General features: G+C 44.4%; 1 long non-coding RNA gene across 1 annotated transcript; it reads right to left on the bottom strand.

Annotated features, from left to right (window-relative positions):
- Positions 1–14904: 14904 nt before the first annotated feature.
- On the bottom strand, positions 14905–18446 carry LOC124691861. Its single transcript, XR_006999202.1, has 2 exons — positions 18163–18446; positions 14905–15331 (listed from the first exon to the last, which is right to left on the bottom strand). It is a non-coding gene; the product is annotated as an uncharacterized LOC124691861 (long non-coding RNA).
- Between the last annotated feature and the right edge of the window lie 5391 nt (positions 18447–23837).

Here is a 23837-nt window from a genome sequence, read left to right as displayed (position 1 = left end):
TTGAATATCATAGAGTCATCATTTATTACAACACATAATCGTCTTACAAAGGTAGATCACATGATCCAATATTACAAAAGTAGTTGATCTATTGATCAACGAACATCACAAATAGCGGAAGCGAAGTAGTAGTGGCTATCTAATCCACAGGCCAACGCTTGACGTCAGGAGCGGTCCTAGTTGTCGTAGACGTCCTGTTGTCCATCTTCTTCGTACGGTTGTTCTCCTTCAAAGTCTGGCCATTTGAATAGCCAGGGACAAAGCCATGAGTACTTTAAAGTACTCGCAAACTAATACTAGTGTAAGAACTATCAATTCTAGTAAGGGGATACTAAGCTCTAGGTTTATTTGCATAAAGCCAAGTTTATTTCATAAACATTTAGTAAAGATGCTTGAATCACTAGACTAACTCAAGTGGGAACATTAGTGTCATTCCCACAACTTGGTTGTGATTTTAATTCAAACCCACCCTTCACCTTTCAAAATTTAAAACACAAGTCATAGGTCACATTTTTGAAAATGGTCTGATGACGGAACAGTATGGCCTTTCCAATCGTCCTTAACCGTGGACGCGGCTATTCGAATAGGTTTACACTCTGCAGAGGTTGTACACTTGTGCCACAACTTTTGATTACATCCGTCAGGGGTAACCCTGAATAATCGTAACTCAGTACGCGGATCATCAACCATAACCTTTCACTTATATATGCTAGTATGAGCACCTCTCCCCATGAGCTTGGCCTCCCGGTGAAAACCGCAGTCAACCCGGGAACTGCACAGGGCGTGGGCCGGACATTCACCTCATCTTTAACGTCGTTGCTTTTGTGTTGTGGAGGCAGCTCTTGGCATAACCCCGATGACGCTTGTTTAGAGGGAACCCATACTAAGACACATAAACTTCCAGTTAAGCCCTACCCATAATCAGGTATTGTGGGGGTACTTGTAAATTGGAATGGTATCGCATCCGAACCCAACCATCAGTTTTGTGTAAAATTCACCAAGTCATTCACCAGTCATATTCACCTTCAAAATCTTTCAATAGAATGACTCATCATTCCGAGGTTTTCAAAGTCATTGGTTTTCACTAGTTCCCATCTCTAATAGTCAATTTTAATCTTTAGCACTAGCAACTAGTTATGAGGGGTGCTAAGTAACCTGGATTGCTCTAGGCTAAGTTTGATACTCTTGCACTACTCCATAACTAAACAAAATGAATCATAAATCACAAAGTAACTTGGATAAATAAACTCAGGTAAAGCTTTGATAAACCAAAGTCAAAAAACTTGTAAGGTAAAAACTTGGGATAGGATCATTAAGCATAAATTAAATGGGGATGAGGCCTTGCTCTTGTAGAGCTTTGCCTTAGGGTATCTTGCAAGAATATTAGCTTGCCTTGGTTGGTGTATGGATCAAAATGTTCCTCCTTCTTCTCCATAGATGTTCTCGTCGTCTCCTTCGTAGCCTTCGATACTAGCGTCTATAAACGAATACGAGGATACAATCACCACACAAAACTTGCATGCTAGACTAAACACACCAAAGATTCACACAAGCCTATGCTAGCATCACATCTTATTAGCATGGTGATTTACTTGGTTTTATTTTAAAGAAAACAATAATTTCCTCTCATTATAATTATTTATTAGTATAACTCTTTAATGCTTTGGAGGAAATAGTTTCCTCTCATTACAATATTAATTAGTGTTTCTATTTATTTATTTGGAGAACTAATCTCCTCTCATTAAATATTGTTAAGATTTAATTTCCTCAAATACTAAGGTATGAGCACATGTTGACTAAGGTCAACACTTCACACTTATTATTTGAGAAACATGATTTAAATGAGGGAATACACCTCATGCAATTTAATACCAACATAGTAATGATTTAATATCCTCAAATAATTCCATATAAGAGTTAATAGACCATGGTCTCTACCTCATGTAGAATTACTTGAGACAAAGGTTTAAATGAGAGGGATACCTCTCATATGATTTAATAATTAGTTGGAACAATTTAAATGCTACTATGGCAAACATTTAATATTCTTAAGTGAGCAAATATGAGACCAAGCAACAAGGGTCATCACATTACTTCATATTACTTGTGAGAATGATTTAAATGAGGTGCTACACCCCATAGATTTAAATTCCTAAAATTTAGATATAGTTTAAATGGGCTAGTATTGACTACATAGCCAATATTTGCTTCTAGCCCATGATCATATGAAACAACTATAGTATTTTATTACATAATAAATTAGAAAACATCAAATGTGATTTTTGAGAGGTGGAACCACCTCAAAATAGTTTATGGTTGATTTTTAAGATTTATTTGAAGTTTGAAAAGTTACTGATTTGTTATTTTTACTATTCAAATTCTACCACATATTTTGATTTGAATCCAGTGTGGTTGGATAGGGCCTTTCATGAGCTTTCCAATTATATAAAATTTATCAAAATTGACCGAGTAGATTTGTGGTTATTAAACTTTTGGCAAAACATCCGAATGCAAAACACGAAGAAAATAATAAAACGAGATTTGAATTTAACCGGAGGGCGGGAAAGGAGTGGGCCGGCCCAGCATGCGGCCTGGTCCGCGCTGCATGGCGCATGCACGCGGCCAGCGTGCGGGGCGCACAGGGCGTCGGATCAAGATCCAACGGCGCTGGGCCGTCGTGTTCCTCCCGATTCTGTAACCTTGCGGGGGCTCTAACTTTTGCCTCGGAGCTCGGATTACGGCGGGGTTGGGTGCGTTGGAAAGCTCTTGCCAAGGGCTACAACTTTGGTGTAGGTCTCGAGGGCTATGGTGACAAAAATCTGGGCGGCTTTTGGTGGTGGCCGCCGGCGAGCTTTGGCGCCGTGGAGAGGTAAAGAGGGGAGAGGAGCGGTGCTAGGAGGGAGGGGAGGATGCTCGTGGGATGGTGTGGTGAAGTCCGGAGGTGCGGGGGGTTTATATAGCGGCTGGAGGAGCGGGGCGCGACGGGACCGGCATGGTGGCGACGTCACGGTGCACGGTGGGCATGGGCTTCTCCGCACTCGCTGCCGCGTCGAGCGGTGAGCTCATGAGTAGGTGATGACGCGTGAGTAGTGGCGCGGTCGATGGCGTAGTGTGCAGGGCGCACCGGGTCAATGCCGACGTCGGCGTCCTTCCAAGACGTCGCGTCGTGGCGTCGTCCCGGGGCGCGCGCGGGCCAATGGCCGTGTCCGGCGGTGTTGTGGGACCAAGAGGAAGCCGGTGGCGCAGGGTGACGCGGTGGTACGCAGTGTGCACGCGGGAACGGGGTCGTGTCCACGGGTGGTGATCGGGGACGTGACACGGGTAGTGGTGGTCGACCTCGTGCTCTCCCCGTCCAATGTTCATGTCTGGTAGGTGTAGGAGGTCTATGTCAATCGTGGTGACACGGTGAGAGAGAGAGAGAAAGAGAGGGAGCAAGTGGTGGCATGGTGGTGACTAGGGTGGCCGGCATGTGTGTCATTGGGTGTGTGTGCTTCATCAAGTCGTCGAGCATCACGTCTGGCACGTTCGTGAGGGGTGAGTGGAGGGGCCAGGACATGGTCGTGCATGCTCGAAATGGACCGGAGAGGAAGGTGACATGGGTGTGTGTCATGTATGCCACGGCATGGCAAGCTCGGTGGATTTGGGTCAAGTAGTGGTGATGGCAAGTGGTGGCTCTGGTGCTGCAGGGTAGGGAGGGTCTCCAGACGTGCAGGGGTGGCCAGAGTTGGACCAAGTCCAACCAAAATTGCAGCATGGGCACAACTATAGGTGCTGCCCACAAGGTGTTTGTTGATATGGCCGAAAGAGAAAAGTTTTCAAATTTTGGAAATTCCTTTGGTGGATCTCATTCATATATTCATAGAGATGGAATGGTGGTGGTGGTGGTCAATTTGGTGTTGTTTTGCAAGTTTTCAAAAAGTGGGTCATCTTCACATAGTTTCAAAGTCTCCACTTGTCAAATGCATTCTGGTCAACCTGGTCAACATTAGGTATGGTGGTCAACATGAAAGTTGTTCATCTTGACATGGTCTTGGATGACATGGCAAGAGTTGGTCAAGTTTAGTTTGGGAAAAGTCAAAGACAGGGGTGCAAAGTGGGTAAGATTTTATAAATGGTTCACATGACCATTATCACATGTAAGTTGATTTTGAGATTTGCTTGGATTTGATTTTGGTTTCTTTGATGCAATTGTGTTTGTTTATCATATATAAGAGTTTTACAAACAATAGGTCAAGCAATGGTGGCCTTTGGTGAAGATTTGCAAATTTGGCTAAGTGTATGTGAGTGAATTTTGGGGATTTTCTCCCTATTTGATTTCTCCCCATTTGAGTTGACTTTTGTTGACTCTAATGTGATTCTTATTAGTTTAGAAACATTTTCAAACCATTGAATCCATTTCAAAAGGTCTTGATCAAAGATTTGCAAAATTGGCCATAACACATAAGAGGTGAGGTTCAAATTTTATTATTTTTGTAAGTTGTTCCCCTTGCTTCACTTGGGCATGGGTTAGGGTCAATTTAGTGTTATATTAGGTTTGGAGATGGTCTCACACCATTTGGTCAAGGTTTAGTGTCATAGGGCAAAAATTGGGGAAATGGCTATGGGTCTCATATGCCTCTATGCATATGTTGCATTTGATTTTTGATTTGAGTGTTCTTGGCCCATTTGATGTTGTTAAGTGTTGAAATGGTATATAGGAGTGATCCAACCATTCACCACAAGACTTAGGGTCAAGATTCTTAAATTCACAAATTTGCTATTTTACTCTCATATGCCTCTATGGCATTTTTAGTTTCTTTTTATTTTCTTTGGAAACCACTTGGATTTGGTTTGGTAAGTACTAGGTAAAGTATATGAAGGTTTTTCCAAACCTCTAAGCAAAGTAGAAAAGCTTAGGGTAAAGTTTTATAAAAATAGCCATAGGCACATATGCATCTTTCTTATTTAATCTCCTTTTATTTTAATTTAGCTAGGGTGGTGAAGAGAGGGGGGAGGTTTAGGGTTTAGTGGGGTTCACCATGGTTCACCACCATTTAGCATAAATAACAAGGGTAGGGTTCAAGATTTACCTATTAGGGCTATATTCCCCCATATGTCTTTTATTTTATTTTGGGTTTCTCAAAATAGATCCAAATGATTTCTGGAGAAGATTAGGGTTTAAGGTTTTTCTTATTTGATTTCTTTCTCTTTTATTTTATTGGGTTGGTGACCTTCACTTGATCACATTAGGGTTTTAGGGTTTAGCACATAAGCATAATAACACTCATCATGGCAAAACACAAGATTTAAACAAGATCTTTATGTATAAATCTTATTTTAATAAAAGTTTTTGTTGGTTCCAAAATTTGGAACTAGGGCAATTCAATTTGTTTGTTTTGAAATTTTTGGGTTGTTACAGAAGTACTAATATCTCTAATGGATTCTAAGCTATAGGTTCATTTGAACAAAGCCAGTTTTATTTCATAAGCACTTTAATAGCAAAGACTCTTCATTTGTCAAAAGTTACTCAAGCGGGAACATTAGTGTCATTCCCACACTTGGTGGTAGTCAAGTCAAAAATCACCATTCAAGTTCAAGTCACAAGTCACCAGTCACATTTTGAAAAGTTCTGATGACGGAACAATATGGCCTTTCCAACTGTCCATGACCACGGACACGGCTATTCGAATAGTTTTACACTCTGTAGAGGTCGCACACTTTTGCCACAATAATTTCAATAATCCGTCAGGGGTAACTGGCCCTGATTTATCACACTCAGTGTGCGGACTACCAATCATAACCTTTCATTTACATACCCTAGTACAGGCACCTCCCCCTATGAGTTTGGCCTCCCAGCCATTGCAAACCGCCATCCTGGGAACTGCAAAGGGCTTAGGTAGGACATTCACCTCATTTCACGTCATTTCACTTTCAACGGATGCATCCTCGGCATAACCCCTATGACGCTTGTTCAGAGGGAACCCGTACTAACATACATAAGTTTCCAGTTAGCCCTACCCAGATTCAGGTATTGTGGGGGTACTTAAAAATTGGAATGGTATCGCATCCGAACCCAACCATCAGTTTTCGTCAAAGAGTCACATTGTTCACCAAAGTTCATATTCACCTTCAAAACTTTCAATAGAATGACTCATCATTCCAAGGTTTTTCAAAGTCATTTATTTCACAAGTTCCCATCTAGAGTAGTCAATTTTAGTTTTAGTGCTAGCAACTAGTCATGAGGGGTGCTAACTAAGTTTTTGCTCTCTAGGCTAAGTTTGAAGCTCTTGTAGTATTCTGTCTCTAGACCAATATCAACTATAAGAAAAAGCTTTGGTAAACAAAGTAAATGATTGCAAGATAAAAACTTGGGTTGGGACAAATCTTTAAACAAAAGAGTATTGCAAAAGTATCTTGCACTTTGCATTAGTAGAGCTTGCATTGGTAATAGCTTGCCTTGGTTGGTGTATTGATCAAAGATTTCCATTTCTTCTTCGTAGAAGACCTCCTCCTCCTCGTAGCCTTTGGTACTAGCGTCTATAAACGGATACGAGGTAACAATCACCAAACAATACTTAAGTAGACTAGTTAGCCTTAATGGCTCACTCAAGATGATCTATCATCATCACAATCATCACTCAACATCATTCTAGGGTTTTCTATTTATCTCCTTTAAAAGTAATTTCCTCTCATTAAAAATTACTAAGATTTAAGTTCCTCAAATAATAAAGTATGAGATCATGTTGACCAAAGTCACCACTTCATATTTATTCATTTGGTAAAATGATTTAAATGAGATACTTCATCTCATACAATTTAAGTACTACTTTGGAAAGATTTAATATCTCAAGTAATAACATATGGGGTCATGAAGACTAATATCATCACCTCACATTGAATTACTTGTGAAAGTGATGTAAATGAGATGCTACACCTCATAGATTTGAAATACTAAATTTGAAAATAATTTAAATGAGCTAGAAATGACTACATAGCCATTATTTGATTCTAGCCCATGATCATATGAAACAACTATGTCATATTTTTGCATAAACAATTAGAGTTTTTGAAATGTGAATTATGAGAATTTTAATCACCTCAAAATTCATTATGGTTGATTTTTAATAAATGTTTGGAGTTTGAAAAGGTGCCGCCTTGTTATTTTTACTACATGAGTTCCACAATAAATCTAGTGTTGGGACCAGTGTAGTTGGCTAGATAATTTCATAAGCTTTCCAACAATATCAAATTCATAAATTTTGGCTCAGTGGATTTTATTTTATTCAAATTTGAATTGGGCACCAGTATTTAATTTCAGCTAAATCGAATAATTCAAATTTGAATTCGTGGGCTGCGCGGGAATCTAAACGGGCCAGAGAGGGGGGGAGTTTAGCAGGCCGCCTGACAGCGGGTCCCGCCCGTCAGTGGGTCTTAAAACCCGAAACGATACGCGTGAATGGATGCCGTAGGATTAGATCACGATCGGACGGTCGACGCTCGTCGTCATCGACGACGAGCACAACCCTACTGGCGGCGAGCACTAGGGGGTCGGCGGCTAATATCTACGCACGCTTCTATTCCTGTAGACAATGTTGGGCCTCCAAGAGCAGAGGTTTGTAGAACAGCAGCAAGTTTCCCTTAAGTGAATCACCCAAGGTTTATCGAACTCAGGGAGGAAGAGGTCAAAGATATCCCTCTCAAGCAACCCTGCAATCACGATACAAGAAGTCTCTTGTGTCCCCAACACACCTAATACACTTGTAGATGTATAGGTGCACTAGTTCGGCGAAGAGATAGTGAAATACAAGTGGTATGAATGAATATGAGCAGTAGTAACAGCGCCAGAAAATAGCTTGCTAGCGTGCAGTTGATGGTAGTAATATTGCAGAAAGTAAAAATGCAGTAAAACAGTAAATAAGCGATGATTGCAGTATTTGGAAACAAGGCCTAGGTGTGTTGGGGACACAAGAGACTTCTTGCTTTGTGGTTGCAGGGTTGCATGAGAGGGATATCTTTGACCTCTTCCTCCCTGAGTTCGATAAACCTTGGGTGATCCACTTAAGGGAAACTTGTCGCCGTTCTACAAACCTCTGCTCTTGGAGGCCCAACACTGTCTACAAGAATAGAAGCACCCGTAGACATCAAGCTATTTTCTGGCGCCGTTGCCGGGGAGGAAAGGTAAAAGGCACTCATACTCCGGTCCCAGGTAAAAGTACTTTTCTGGCGCCATTGTGTGAGTGTTCGAAGATATTTCCTTTAGATCCTGCAATTGCATATTTTTGTTTCTTGTTTACACTAGTTTGGCATAATGGACAACAATGAGCTTCTTATTCTATTTCCTGATTTAAGACATGGATAGTTTGATCCGAAAATTAAAAAACCCATGGAACATATTAGCATGAATACTTTGAATACCATTGTTGCTAATTATATAGAAAGTTCTAAGCTTGGGGAAGCTGGTTTTGATGAGCATGATCTTTTTAGTCCCCCAAGCATTGAGGAGAAAATTTTCTTTGATGATGCTTTGCCTCCTATTTATGATGATTATAATGATAGTATCCTTTTGGTGCCGCCTGTTATGGAGGATAAATTTGATTATGATTACAATATGCCTCCTATATTTGATGATAGCTACTTTGTTGAATTTGCTCCCACTATTACTAATAAAATTGATTATGCCTATGTGGAGAGTAATAATTTTATGCATGAGACTCATGATAAGAATGCTTTATGTGATAGTTATATTGTTGAGTTTGCTCATGTTACTACTGAAAGTTATTATGAGAGAGGAAAATATGGTTGTAGAAATTTTTATGTTACTAAAATGCCTCTCTATGTGCTGAAATTTTTGAAGCTACACTTGTTCTATCTTCCTATGCTTGTTACTTTGCTCTTCATGAACTTGTTTATTTACAAGATTCCTATGCATAGGAAGCATGTTAGACTTAAATTTGTTTTGAATTTTCCTCTTGATGCTCTCTTTTTCTTCAAATACTATTTCTTGCGAGTGCATCATTAAAACTGTTGAGCCCATCTTAATGGCTATAAAGAAAGAACTTCTTGGGAGATAACCCATGTGTTTATTTTGCTACAGTACTTTTATTTTGTATTTGAGTCTTGGAAGTTTTTACTACTGTAGCAACCTCTCCTTATCTTAGTTTTATTGCATTGTTGTGCCAAGTAAAGTCTTTGATAGTAAGGTTCATACTAGATTTGGATTACTCGCGCTGAAACATGATTTCTTGCTGTCACGAATCTGGGCCTAATTCTCTGTAGGTAACTCAGAAAATTATGCCAATTTACGTGAGTGATCCTCAGATATATATGCAACTTTCATTAAATTTGAGCATTTTCATTTGAGCAAGTCTGGTGCCTCAATAAAATCCATCTTTACGGACTGTTCTGTTTTGACAGATTCTGCCTTTTATTTCGCATTGCCTCTTTTGCTATGGTGGATGAATTTCTTTGTTCCATTAATGTCCAGTAGCTTTATGCAATGTCCAGAAGTGTTAAGAATGATTATGTCACCTCTTAATATGTTAATTTTTATTGTACACTAACCCTCTAATGAGTTGTTTCGAGTTTGGTGTGGAGGAAGTTTTCAAGGATCAAGAGAGGGAAATGATACAATATGATCAAGGAGAGTGAAAGCTCTAAGCTTGGGGATGCCCCGGTGGTTCACCCCTGAATATTTTAAGAAGACTCAAGCGTCTAAGCTTGGGGATGCCCAAGGCATCCCCTTCTTCATCGACAACATTATCAGGTTCCTCCCCTGAAACTATATTTTTATTTCGTCACATCTTATGTACTTTACTTGGAGCGTCTGTGTGATTTTATTTTTGTTTTGTTATTTTCATTCTCTGAATAAATACATGCTTGTGTGGGAGAGAGACACGCTCCGCTGGTTCATATGAACACATGTGTTCTTAGCTCATAGTATTCATGGCGAAGGTTGAACTGCTTCGTTAATTGTTATATGGTTGGAAACGGGAAATGCTACATGTGGTAATTGATAAAATGTCTTGGATAATTTGATACTTGGAAATTGTTGTGCTCATGTTTAAGCTCTTGCATCATATACTTTGCACCCATTAATGAAGAAATACATAGAGCTTGCTAAATTTTGGTTTGCATAATTGGTCTCTCTAAGGTCTAGATAATTTCTAGTATTGAGTTTGAACAACAAGGAAGACGGTGTAGAGTCTTATAATGTTTACAATATGTCTTTTATGTGAGTTTTGCTGCACCGGTTCATCCTTGTGTTTGTTTCAAATAACCTTGCTAGCCTAAACCTTGTATCGAGAGGGAATACTTCTCATGCATCCAAAATCCTTGAGCCAACCACTATGCCATTTGTGTCCACCATACCTACCTACTACATGGTATTTCTCCGCCATTCCAAAGTAAATTGCTTGAGTGCTACCTTTAAATTTCCATCATTCGCCTTTACTGTCGTCGTGGTGAACAGACAGATGCCATAGGATGGCTTGAGTTGGGGCCGAATGGACGCAAGAGGATTCGGGGGAGGGTTTGTGATTAGACGGGATGAACTTTCGGATGGTTTCCTCAAGAACTTAGCCAAGGCTAGAGGTTGAAGAAGAAAGACATAAGGAAGAACTCGCTCTAGATCATCTTCTTTATTGATCTCAACAGGTTACAAGTTTCTCAGTACATGTGTTCTTCTAAACCTAGCTCTCTTCGTGCGTGCCCGTGAAGAGGGCTGCCCCTCTCCTTATATAGGGGAGAGGATGGCTTACGAGGAAAGAAACCCTAATGGCATCTTTGACTAGACAAACTACTTTACAAAGCTACTTTAATCGGAGATGACACCGGGGTCTTCTTTAATCGGGGATGCCGACGTCCTCCGGCTTCTTTGACCGTCATCCTCCTCTTTATCGTCGACCCTTCGTTTAAAGCTACTTTGCTTAGCTCATCTTTGTCTTCTAGCTCTGGAGAGAATCTTTGACCAGTCCTGCCGACATGCTCTTCTTTCCGGTAGCCCGATATCTTCTTTACCCGGTTCCGGCATACCCCTCTTGGGGATACCGGCTTAGCCTCACTTAGCTAATTTCTTATCTCTATGTTCCGGTACAAACATTAGACCGGTATCTTGATGGCTCAAACCATCCGGTTTGGCATGCCTTTGGCATACCGGGGGTCATCCCCCCAACATTAGTCCCTGAAGCTGGTATAGTCTGGCGGATTCTATCCAAAAGACCATGCCAGGTTCTTTTACCTTAGGATACCGGTTTAATCTACCCGGTGCTGGGCTTGGATCCGGCATCTTTGCCAGGATTTTCGTTATCTCTCTTTACAAGACCTTTTCCGGTATCTTATCCTCCGGCATCTTAGTCATTAAACACTTCCTCGGCGAAGTCGAGAATATCTTGGGCCCCGCGCCTATCAGTGACATGCGCACTGTAACTGACGCGTCAGTGTCAGGGGTCACTTCCCTTCCGCTTCTGCGCGCATTAACAGCCTCACAGCAAATCCTGGCCTCCGTTCTGGATCCATGTGCACTTCCCTGTGGCCTTCTATATTCACGCGTGTATCGCCACGCCACGTGGCGGCCCGTGGAGCGAACCGTCGCGGCCCACGATCCGAACCACCGAGGCCCAGCGGTTTTCGGCCCACTTCTCCCTCTTCCCTTATAAGGCGAAACCGCTCCTTCTTCTTCCTCTTCTCGCATTCTCCACTTCCTCGCGCATAGTGCTCTTGCCCTCTGCGCCTCCGCCGCTCCGTTCGCCGTTCGAGCTCCGCCGCCCGACGAACTTCCGCTGCTGCTCCGCCGGACGCCGCTAAACTTCACCGCGTGAAGGACCTCTGCAGCGCTCTTGTCGCAGTTGCGGCATTTGGCGTTTCCTCGAGCTCTTCCTCACCTCGCCGTCGACGGACCTCCTCGCCGGCCTTAGGCTCACCATCCCTCCGGCGAACCTCTCCTTCTGCAACTCCGCCGCCTCAGGTTAGGCCCGATACCTTTTACTTCTTCTCTCTTAGCTTTCCAGATCTTGGGCCGGTAGAGTATTTATTCCCTCTTTATTTTGCTTTTTCTCTTACTCGTAGATCTTCGCGCGAGGGTCTTTCTGGGGAAAACTGTTTTTCGGTAGATACCGGTGTCGCCCAGATCTACATGTCTAGCGAAGAGTCTCTTCTTGCCCCCTCCTCTAGTAGTCAAGGCAGTAGGACCTCCGACGGGCTAACTGAAGATCTTGCCCGGATGGAATTAGAATCCAACAAGGATCAAGAGGCCGGCACCTCCAGCCGAGCCCCCGGAAAGGATCTTTCCGGTATCACACGCGGAGCCTGGAGAGGTTCCGACGTGTCCCAACATGAGATTGACTGGCTCTACCGGTCTAGGAGGATACCGGAAGGGGTCTCCTGCCGGATTCCTGGTGACGAGATCGAACCGGTGCTCAACCCTGGTGAGGTCGTCGTCTTCCTTGCTCACTTCGAGCGTGGCTTCGGCCTCCCCGCCTCCGATTTCTTCCGCCAATTCCTTGATTTCTATCGACTTCAGCCTCACCACCTTCCCGGCAATGCCGTTTTTTATCTTTCTTGTTTTGTGGCCTTCATGGAAGGCTACATCGGCATCCGTCCCGCTCGCGAGACGTTTGCACGCTTCTTCTCTCTTCGGATCAACTCGGTCCAGGGCAAGGACATTCCCAAGCCCAAACCCCCGTACAATGCGGGTCTTGTATCATCGGCTCCCGCCAAGGGAGCCCCTTTTTTAAGTTCAACGGCCTCGAGTCTTGCCGGTTGTGGCAGACAACGTTCTTCTACGTGAAGAACAAGAGTGCCACTGATCTCATCAACTTGCCGCCCTTCAACCCGGCGCCGCCCGCCAAGATCAACTGGAACTACAACCCTGGTATGGATCACATTGAGACGAACCGGGTGGTACGCTTCATGTTGAAGCTGATGAGCGAAACCAACATTTGTTCCGACGATATCATACGCACCTTCATCAGCCGCCGGGTGCTTCCCCTCAAGCGTCGCGTTCACAAGATGAGCGAGATGTATGGCCCCGGTGATCCCACCAAGATCACCGGCCTGCCCTTGAGCAAGGCAGATGTGGTCCTGAAGGCTAACCAGATATGCCAAACGGACATGCCGGTTGATTGGGAATGGGGTCTCCGGCCTCTCAGTTCCACTAATCCTCCAACCCAAGAAGTAAGAGATTTGCGCAACTCGGGTTGGTTTACCGGTAACTTTTATATTATGGCTAACTGTTTTTCTTGCTTGTTTTCAGGCCAAGGACCGTTTCCCCCGCATTGACTCAGACCGGTGAGGCCCTTGCCGGAAGCGTGCCCTTGACAAGTTCGACCCGGACCCTTTCATCCATTGGCTGGACATGAAGATGGGCCGGACTCCAGCTTCGCGCCTCGGCAAATCTGCGCCGGAGCCAGCCGGTTCGTCCGACGACCTGAGCTCAGTTGAGGTAGCTCTTCTTTTTGACCTCTCATATTCTTCTGTTACCTATTTCCTTCCATAGACGCTCCCTTAGCTAGCCCCGAACAACAGGTCCACGAGCACGTTGCTCCTCTGGGGGCCGAGGCAGGCGACGAGTTTGTGGAGAAACTCATGGCCCAAGGCCAGAAGAACAAGGCTCCGGCTGCTGATGCCGGCTCAAGCCAAGCTCCTCCTGCCAAACGCCCTTGGACTGAAGTCCTTGGGGGAAAAGAGGTTGGCACCAAGCGTTACAAGCATAAGCGGATGCCGGTTTCTTCCGGGTAAGTTCCTTGTTTCTCTTTTTGCTTATTTCGTTCTTACCAAGCTCTTTTCCGGTTGCTTTTTCCCAACCCTTTCTTTTTCTTTCTTTCAGCCCCGCGCTTCAGCTTGGCTCCAAGCCGGAGGGCTCTGCCGGCTCGGCAAGGACCTCGACTCCTCCTCCTCTTTCAAGCCCGGCACCATCTGGTGCCGCGCACCTCTCTGCCTCCCCTCCGGGAGGCACTACAAGTTCGGGGCGCGCGGCCCCTACACCGCCAGATCACCGCGCAAAGGAGGATCTTATCTCCCCTCCTGAGACCCAAGACATCGGCGCCAGCAACACCGGCGCCGACGACAAAACTGCCGGGCGGGCGGAACCTCTGGTTCCCCCCCCCCCCCGAAGAAGAAAAAGAAGAAGCAGCCAAGCTCTTCCCCCACCAAGGCCGCGCCGGATACTTCCGCGCCGGCCTCCTCTGCATCACGCCCGGAAGCTCCTATCCTCGAGCCAGCCGGGACTACTCCAACTCCGCCGCCAAGCCAAGGACCTCCCGCAGCCAAGCCAAAGCCGCCGTCGGCGACCCCCAAGATCACCCAGTTCCTCAAGCCAGGGGCGTCCCGCGGAAAGGCCATGGATGGCAGTGCGTCAACCGGCCCGCAGTCTCTAGTGCTGCATGTCGGGCCTGCCGCCGCTGCGGTCCCAGAGAAACCTTCCGGCCTCCTGGGCCGGATTGTTGAGCTAAAGCGCGAGGGCAAGGAGCTGGGGCACCTTCTCCCCTATGCCCAAAAATGGAACGATGCTGATACGGCGTGTTACTGAAAAGACGCCGCGGAGATTTGACAATCTTTCACGGTGCCAGCAGTTAATATCCTTCCCAGACTTCTCCGAAATTCAGTCGTTGGAAAGAAACGTGAACAGCAACGCAGCTTGTCGTGAGAGCTAGCAGCAGTAGCACTAGGGCCTCAAATCCTTGTGATCAGTTGAAGGACAGCAGAATAGACCAACATGAAATCACAAGAGAATAGCAGTATCGCAGATTGGTTTACAAGAATTTGATGCAGACCAAACCGAACAACATGGGAACCCTACGTCTGCAGGAATCACACGGACGAGCCCTCTGGACTCACGTAGCAGATTAGAAGTTGGTGGCCTCCAATCTCCTCGCCAAGAAACACAGAAACCAGATCGATTCTTCAACTATAAATAAATACACGCAGAGGTGGCCGCCAAAACCATGGCGTTTTCTGGTATCTCTTAACTCTCAAAACATTGTCTGCCCTAATACAATGACCGGTTGGTCTTATTTATAGTGTGCACGCAGGCACGACTCTGAAACACAAACGAACTCTATTTCTTATGGACGTGGCTAGCTAGCATCCGGTGCTGGTTTGTCCATGCCAGCATCCGGGTGCTAGCTGGTCCGACTCAGCATCCGGATGCTAGCTAGTATGACCTAGCACTCAGTCAAAAAAAAGCAACACACGCCACCAGCCAGGCTCCCTCGCGCCCCCGATTCCCTGATTAGGTTCCGACCCATCTTGCAGCTCTCGCGTGCTAGTGCAGTGCTAACCAGGCCCCAATCCAGAACCACATGACGCCTCCTCCCAGCACTCTCTCTTCTTCATATCTTGAAGATCTCCATTAAACCTGCAATTTTTCAGGTTTTCCATGATTCAAGGCTTGTCCAAAAGGAAAACAAAACGAAGGAGGTAATCATATCACACGAACCTAACTTTCTCTACCTCCATTTTATTTATCTTCTTCTTTTACTCCTAGATTAGGATATGCATGTCTACAGGGTAGGGTTCTGGAACAAACCTATTCCTTAAACCAATAATAAAAGTTAAGCAAGCATGAACTTCTGTGCATATTAGATCCAACAATAGCACACACTCGGTATAACTGATGTGGTAGACTTAGGAACCTAGCAGCTACTTTGTACACAACTTAGCAGACATTAGGAAGCAACTTAGCAGAAATTAGGGAGTAACTTAAACCAACCTGAAACTAGGTAACTTAGCAACTTCTTAGCTGCAAAACTTAGTTGTGATTGCCGGCAACTTAGCAACTACTCTGTACACAACTTAACAGATAAAACAGCGAGCGGCTTAGCAGATACTTTGCACACAACTTAATAGTAAACAGTGAGCAACTTAGCAGCAACTAAAAGACATACGACTTGACAAAAAGGTATGGAATCTAGAGAACTTGTTTTTTTTAGCAAAGTAACATGTATGAACAAGTCCCAAAACTCAACTAAAGTATCGCCGCAAACTTAGCTAGACGAGGTCACCAATGAAATTATTTGCATGATTGCGTACACATAAAAGTAAAAAAAACGCCTAGCACATGCATGTATACTGAAACTGTGATAAAAGATAACTTTGCTAAGGAGCAACAAGCAACTTAATATAAGTGGCCAAGCAACTTATATTGGCATAAATAACTTATTAAGTTGACTGATTTGCATCATGAATCAATAGAGTAACCCTAGTCCATGGATTTGGAAAAAACAACTTAATAATGGACATTAAACAACTTAAGGAAATGGGAAAAACAAGTTACTGTGTTTGCGTAAGTTGATAAACCAAGTTGCCTGATGAAACAACTTAGTTGGTCTGGTACCTACAACTTGGTGGACTGCAACATGCAACTTTTGAGAGTGCGTAAAACAACTTAATCTAAAGTGGATAATCAACTTAATGAAACATGATAAGCAACTTAGGTAGCATCATGAACCTACGAAGGCCAAAAGCATAATTCAAAAGAAAAAAAAGCCAAATGCATGCTACAAGCTGATAAAAAAGCAACTAAGTGTGTGTTTCGAAACAACAAGTGTAGTGTATGCAACAACTTAGAACAATAAAAGAATACCCCAATGAATATACATATGTTAAGCGGCTACCAAGAGAAGTGGACAACTTGCAATCAGTATGCAACTTACTGTTGGTTCTATTTTGTATTTGTAGGTGACCAAATGACAGTACACAACTTAGGTACGCTGCAAGTACAAGTTCTAACCCACACACGAAAAAAGTAGGCAACTTAAGGCTGGTGTCTTCTATTTTTTTGCAGGAACCTTCTTGCTAGCAATACAACTTGGACGAGTAAGCAGCGGGGAAAATAGCGAACACAAAGGTATCTACATTGTAGAACATAACTTAGTATGGTGGCATACAACAACTTAAGTACTGGCAGCACCCAACTTAGGCATGGTGTAAAAAACAACTATAATTCCCAAGTGGTCAAGACTTTAGCATGGTGCTCCAGGAATTAAAAAAGAGCACAAAAAACTAGCTATATTATTGAACACAACTTAGGCATGGAGGTAGAACCAAATTACCTAATGACAGTACACAACTTAGGTATGCTAGCAATACAACTTCAGCCCCACACACAAAAAAGTAGGCAACTTAAGGTCCGCTCTATTTTGCAGGAATCTTCTTGCAGGAGGGATAGAATAAAAATTCCGCAGTATCTATAGATAGGTTTATACCTCATGAGGAAAGTTCCATGGAAACTTAGAAAATGAAACAGTTAAAATTTATTGCTGCCCATTATATGATGCCCAGTTTGTGGATGAGGCGCTGGATGCCCCCTGCTGCTACATCAGCTTCTGGTAGACGCAAAGCGGGCACCCTTGGTCATCTCTTTGGCAATTTCTACTTGATAGGATTAAAACCTTTGTCTCCTAGAAAGAGTAATCTAGCTAACTCAGTTTTCAAATGCATATGGTTGTATTAAAAGGAAACTTGTGAAAAGGCAACTTGCTTAAATTCAGTCAACAAATTATGCAAGTTCAACAAAAACAACTGTGAAATACAGTGTGCAACTAAAATGACGCTAAACTAAATCATAAGATAAACGCCCCTAGCAAAAAACATGTTGACAAATTTAAAAACAACTTAGATGGGTTCCGGAAACAACTTAATCATATGGAACCAAGCAACTTGATTAAATCCAGTATACAAACTGCCTACCAATTCAGATCCCTCTGTGATGTGAACTGAATGACTACCTATTACAACCAGAAGTACCAGTAATACTAAGCTAGCGGTTAGTAGCATTTTAGGTGCAGAACAAATAAAATAAATACAAGTACTGGTGATTTTCCCACTGGTGGATTTAAAACCCACAAAAAAACTTGGGGAACTACCTAAATACTCAGGAATGGCCATTGAACTACATGACCAATCGCTCTGGCAGAAAACATCATGTGGCACACACAACAACGAAGGGCATGTGCGGGTTCAGTAGGGCATGGGAACCGCGAGATTAAAATCAACACAAGATGGACATTAGGAGGATGCTTATGCCACAAATTTCTAGATAATACAGGGGATAAAGCAGTAGGAGGTGTTGCAAACAAGTAACCGAGCGGGGGATGACACCACGAGATGAATCCGCACATGCTGCCATGGGATTGCGCATCTGCTGAATGAAAAATCGCTCGAGATTAGGAGGTTTCATGCCCATACCCAGGTTTGCTCGATGTAGAAACCTAGCCCTCCGCTGACGAGCCCGCCGCTCTCTCCAGCCGCAGATCCCGTCGCACTACTGTGCGTCTGGCTCCTCGACGCAGATCTCGCCGCACAACCACGCGACTCGCTCCTCCAGCTACCGCGCGCCTCGTCGTCCGGCGACGACCTCGTCGCCATCTTGTGCTCGCTATCCCTCCGACGAAGACGCACGCGCGCGCCGACCTCCGCGTTGCTCAGCTTCCTCAGGCACCACCGATTCTGGGCAGGAACAAAGCCGGAGAAAAATGGGGTGGGGAATGGGGTGGGGAATGGGGATGCATTCGGCGGAGAAAACATGTAGCGCGTGCCCAGGTGGAGGTGGGATCCGGTCGGGACCCAGGTGTCAGTTGGTCGGGACGATGCGCGATTGCCAGCCTCTCAGACGCGATCCAACGGCCCAAAATCGAGTGCCAGAATAAGAAGGGAGCATCCGGATGTTTTTTAGCATTTGGGATTTCTTATTGGACTCCTGGCTGATTCGTAATAATAAAAATAGCCCAGCTACCCTGGCCTTTTACATTGACGTGAGGCACACAAGGAAATAATATAAGAGGTAAGGAAGATAACTAAGATGCTAGACAAATAACCTAGAAGATCGGACTCCACATGAAGCACCAATTCGATCTAAACCAAAACGAAAAGCAGTTCTGACCCATAACTTAAAAATCAAACATGTAGTTTTATCTTGCCCACGTAGAAATACTTGCACGGTGTTCTGAACGTAGGCTTCACCTCATTCTCTTGAATAATTTGTACTTTAGCTGAGCAACTTAAAACTGAAATATTGCTTTTTCCTTGATCCAAGTTTACATCCTTGTCGGCATGGGCGATAGTGCGTCGCCTAGCTGGTACCACGTACCTTGCAGTCTTAGTGGAATTATCAGTAGTATATAGTACCTTATCATCCTCCCTCCCTTGAAGGAAAACCGTCCTCGGTTTCGACCTACACCTTGCAGATTTTTTCTTGAACACCTCGACGGTACAACTGATGTCTTTTGCATCTTTGGGAAGAAGGGTATAGAACTCACCCTTATGCATAAAAGTATACCTATTTGTGCGCCCATGATGAAGTGCGTTGACATCGTGTTGCCACGGATGTCCCAATAGAAGATGACAAACATGCAACGGTAGAACATCGCACTCCACTTTATCAACATACCCATCCACGGAGAAAGGGACTTTCACTCTATGGGTAACTTTCAACTTGCTGACACCATTGATCCATTGCATATAATATGGCTTCGGATGCTCCCATGTAGACAAAGAAAGAGACTCCACAACATCCTTGCTAATCATGTTGCTTGCACTGCCACCATCAATAATAACCTTGCAAATTTCTCCCTTGATGGTACATGCAGTTTGGAAAATACTACGCCGCTGTCCGGGCTCAACAATGACATTATCATCACGATGGACCTTATGCGCCATCAAACTCGGAACAGTAAGTGCAGGCCAAGCATCCAATGCAGTAGCGTTATCATTGTTAGTATCATCCTCTAATGCAGGCATCTCATCTTCAGATTCTGAAATATATGCATCGTCAACAAGCAAAATCGTCTTTCGATTTGGACACTCGCGCATTACGTGCCCTCTTCCTCCACACTTGTGACATATAATATTGCTATGATGAGATGTGCTTGATGCAGATTGAGAAACCTCCTTTGATGCAGGAGCTACCTTGCTATGTTCAATGCTCGTCGACTTGGAAGAAACAACCGGTTTAGCATTAAACTTTCCATCATCAACATGAGAAGAACTACGCCTCCCACTATTGTAACTTGGACGAATATCCACAAATTGCTTCTCCAAAACCCAACGTTCAGCACGTCCCGCTTCATTAAGTAGCTCATGTATATCATTATACTGCATCAAATCAACACGGTCGCGGATCTTTTCTTCCAGCCCCTCAAAGAACCGAACCATGGTCGCCTCCGGGGACTCACGTACAGCTGTGCGGATCATCAATATTTGCATCTCTTTATAGTACTCATCAACTGATTTTGTACCTTGCACAAGACGACGCAGCTTGCTATGAAGTTGTCGAGTGTAGTAGGCGGGCACAAATACCTCCCTCATGACACGCTTCATATCAACCCATGTTGCCGGTCTCTCCCCTGTACGGTTTTTATTATCCCACCATACAAGAGCATATTCAGTAAACTCCATGGATACAACACGGATCTTCTTTTCTTCGGAGTAGTTATGGCCATCAAAAATTTGGTTCACACGCATCTCCCACTCCAAGTACTTCTCCGGATCAGAACGTCCCGAGAACTCCGGTATGGTCACCTTTATGCGACCAAGACCACCGTCCTCCTGAGCAGCCTCACCATGATGGTTGTGCCGCTGGCCAGCAGCATGGCGAACCTCAACACCTCGTCGCGGTTGGCGTCGATGGCCTCCACGAGCATCAGAAACATCAGAAAAATCATCACCCGACTGGCCTTGCCTGCGTTGCGGTGACCGGGATTGCCGAGGTGCCGCATCCCTTGCCTCTAGACGCTGAACAACTGCAGTCAACCGATTAAGACTATCTGTAACCACTCGTAAACTGTCATCACGCTCGCGATCACTAGTCGTCAAACGCACATTAAGCCTGTCCTCGACACCTGCAATATGTGTAGATAAATCCACAACCTTTTTGCGAAGCTTTTTATTGGTGTCGTTGATCGACGTCAAGTGGATACGCAGATCTTCAGTTACTTCTGGGCCCCAAGGAATATCATCTCCATCCTGATCAGAATCCTCATGCAGCGACATCTCGAAAATGGAACAAGATCAAACTAGAAATAGCCGCGGAAAAAAAATCTGCACCGTGAACAACCTTGCTCTGATACAAGATGATACGGCGTGTTACTGAAAAGACGCCGCGGAGATTTGACAATCTTTCACGGTGCCAGCAGTTAATATCCTTCCCAGACTTCTCCGAAATTCAGTCGTTGGAAAGAAACGTGAACAGCAACGCAGCTTGTCGTGAGAGCTAGCAGCAGTAGCACTAGGGCCTCAAATCCTTGTGATCAGTTGAAGGACAGCAGAATAGAACAACATGAAATCACAAGAGAATAGCAGTATCGCAGATTGGTTTACAAGAATTTGATGCAAACCAAACCGAACAACATGGGAACCCTACATCTGCAAGGAATCACACGGACGAGCCCTAACTGGACTCACGTAGCAGATTAGAGATCGGTGGCCTCCAATCGTCCTCGCCAAGAAACACAGAAACCAGATCGATTCTTCAACTATAAATAAATACACGCAGAGGTGGCCGCCAGAAACCATGGCGATTTTCAGATATATATTCTGCAAATAAAACTTGTCTCCCCTAATACAATGACCGGTTGGTCCTATAAATAGTGCACGCAGGCACGGACTCATCAATCGTAAAGCAACTCTAATTCTCATTGGATACTAGATGACGTTGTAAAAAACCAGCCCAAGTAAACTTGGCCTTTTACATCTGACGTGAAGCACACAACGAAATAATATAAGAGGTAAGGAAAATAACTAAGATGCTAGACAAATAACCTAGAAGATCGGACTCCACATGAAGCACCAATTCGATCTAAACCAAAACGAAAAGCAGTTCATGACCTATAACTTCAAAGTCAAACATGTAGCTATTATACTTGCCCACCGTAGAAATACTTGCACGGTAGTCCTGAACGTAGGCTTTATTTCCTCTGGAACAACAAGTTGCATGGGAACATCTGCAACGAAAATAGTCTTGGCGTCCTTGCCGTAGTTCGCATAACTGCTCCCCAATTCAGTTCTCTGGTTGTTGCTATGAAGAACATTAACTTGTTTCTTGCGCCTAGCAGGAACCACGTATCTTGCAACTTCCACAGAATTATGAATAGATGTATATAGTACCTTATCAATACTTAATGCAATTATCTGTTGTTTAGCAACTTAATACTGGAGGGGGTTCGGATGATAACCTGAAGGTGGACTTTTTAGGCATAGATGCAGTTGGATGGCGGTCTATGTACTTTGTCGTAATGCCCAATTAAATCTCACTATACTTATCATGTCATGTATGTGCATTGTTATGCTCTCTCTATTTGTCAATTGCCCGACTGTAATTTGTTCACCCAACATGCTTTTATCTTATGGGAGAGACACCTCTAGTGAACTGTGGACCCCGGTCCATTCTTTAATACTGAAATACAAATCTGCTGCAATACTTGTTTTTACTGTTTTCTCTGCAAACAATCATCTTCCACACAATACGGTTAATCCTTTGTTACAGCAAGCCGGTGAGATTGACAACCTCAGCTGTTTCGTTGGGGCAAAGTACTTTGGTTGTGTTGTGCAGGTTCCACGTTGGCGCCGGAATCTGCGGTGTTGCGCCGCACTACATCCCGCCGCCATCAACCTTCAACGTGCTTCTTGGCTCCTCCTGGTTCGATAAACCTTGGTTTCTTTCTGAGGGAAAACTTGCTGTTGTGCGCATCATACCTTCCTCTTGGGGTTGCCCAACGAACGTGTGAAATACACGCCATCAAGCCGATCCACCCATGATTCGTACAAGGTGTCCGAATATATGGTGGTCCTGCTTGATCAAGATAAAGCTAATGAGATCTACGACGATTTAGGGTTTTCACCGCATAATCGGATCATCCTACTCACGATTGGGCCTCGCGCTCGCGCACGGTGACCGTAAGCCGATCCTAGAGAGGGCCTAAAAACCAACACGAGGTTGATCCCCGAACATCCTTTCTAGGGCTAGCAAACGTCACCCTACACGCCGCTGGATCCTCCAACCCTTTGTAGGGCCTAACTATTGCGGATGTTAAACTAATCCTTGATGAACAAGGAGCAACCGTAACGGATCAGATCTACTAAACTATGATCAAGCGGGGTGCCGCCCCTACACCTAAGATAGGTGTAAGGGCGGCTAGATGTGCAAGGGTTGCATAACGAAAACATGTAATTCGAAGAACAATGCTAACCCTAACACATCTAAGATAACTACGTTGCTCGCCATCAAAAAGGCTTCGGCACGAGCAACGCATGAACAACGTGGGCAGGCTTGTGCTGCCTAGATCGCAAGATGCGATCTAGGCAGCATGGTGCTTACCGGAGAAACCCTCGAGACGAAGGAGTTGGCGATGCGCCGAGATTTGTTTGTGTTGAACGTTGGTTGTTGTTTATTCCATAAACCCTAGATACATATTTATAGTCCAAGGGACTTTCTAATTCAGGCGTGCACCTAACCGTGCACGGGTAAAACTCTAACTAACCGACACGCAATCTAATATGTTACAGATACAAGGGCAAACTAGCCCAAACTTTGCATGTAAGGCCGATTCACGTATTTCTTCTATATATATATATTCTTCAAGTCCATCTCGATCGCGGCCCACCTCTGACTTGGTCAAATTCTGGTGATAACACATGCCCCCCTGGTTTTGGAAATGACATTTCCAAAATCATTATGCTCTCCTTTCGTCGGGTCATGTCGTGGCAGAGCAGAACTGCCGCAGAATCTTCCATCATTACGCCTCGCCTCCTGGGCTTCTCTGCGCGAATTGACAATTTCGGCATCACGTCCTCGAGAACCGTCACGGCATTAAATCTCCACTACACCCTCTTTATTTATCTATGCCGAGTGGTCCGCCACTTCATCC

Source organism: Lolium rigidum, chromosome 2 (assembly GCF_022539505.1).
Source record: "Lolium rigidum isolate FL_2022 chromosome 2, APGP_CSIRO_Lrig_0.1, whole genome shotgun sequence".
Taxonomy (NCBI): domain Eukaryota; kingdom Viridiplantae; phylum Streptophyta; class Magnoliopsida; order Poales; family Poaceae; genus Lolium; species Lolium rigidum.
This window is presented reverse-complemented; position numbering and strand designations above follow the sequence as displayed.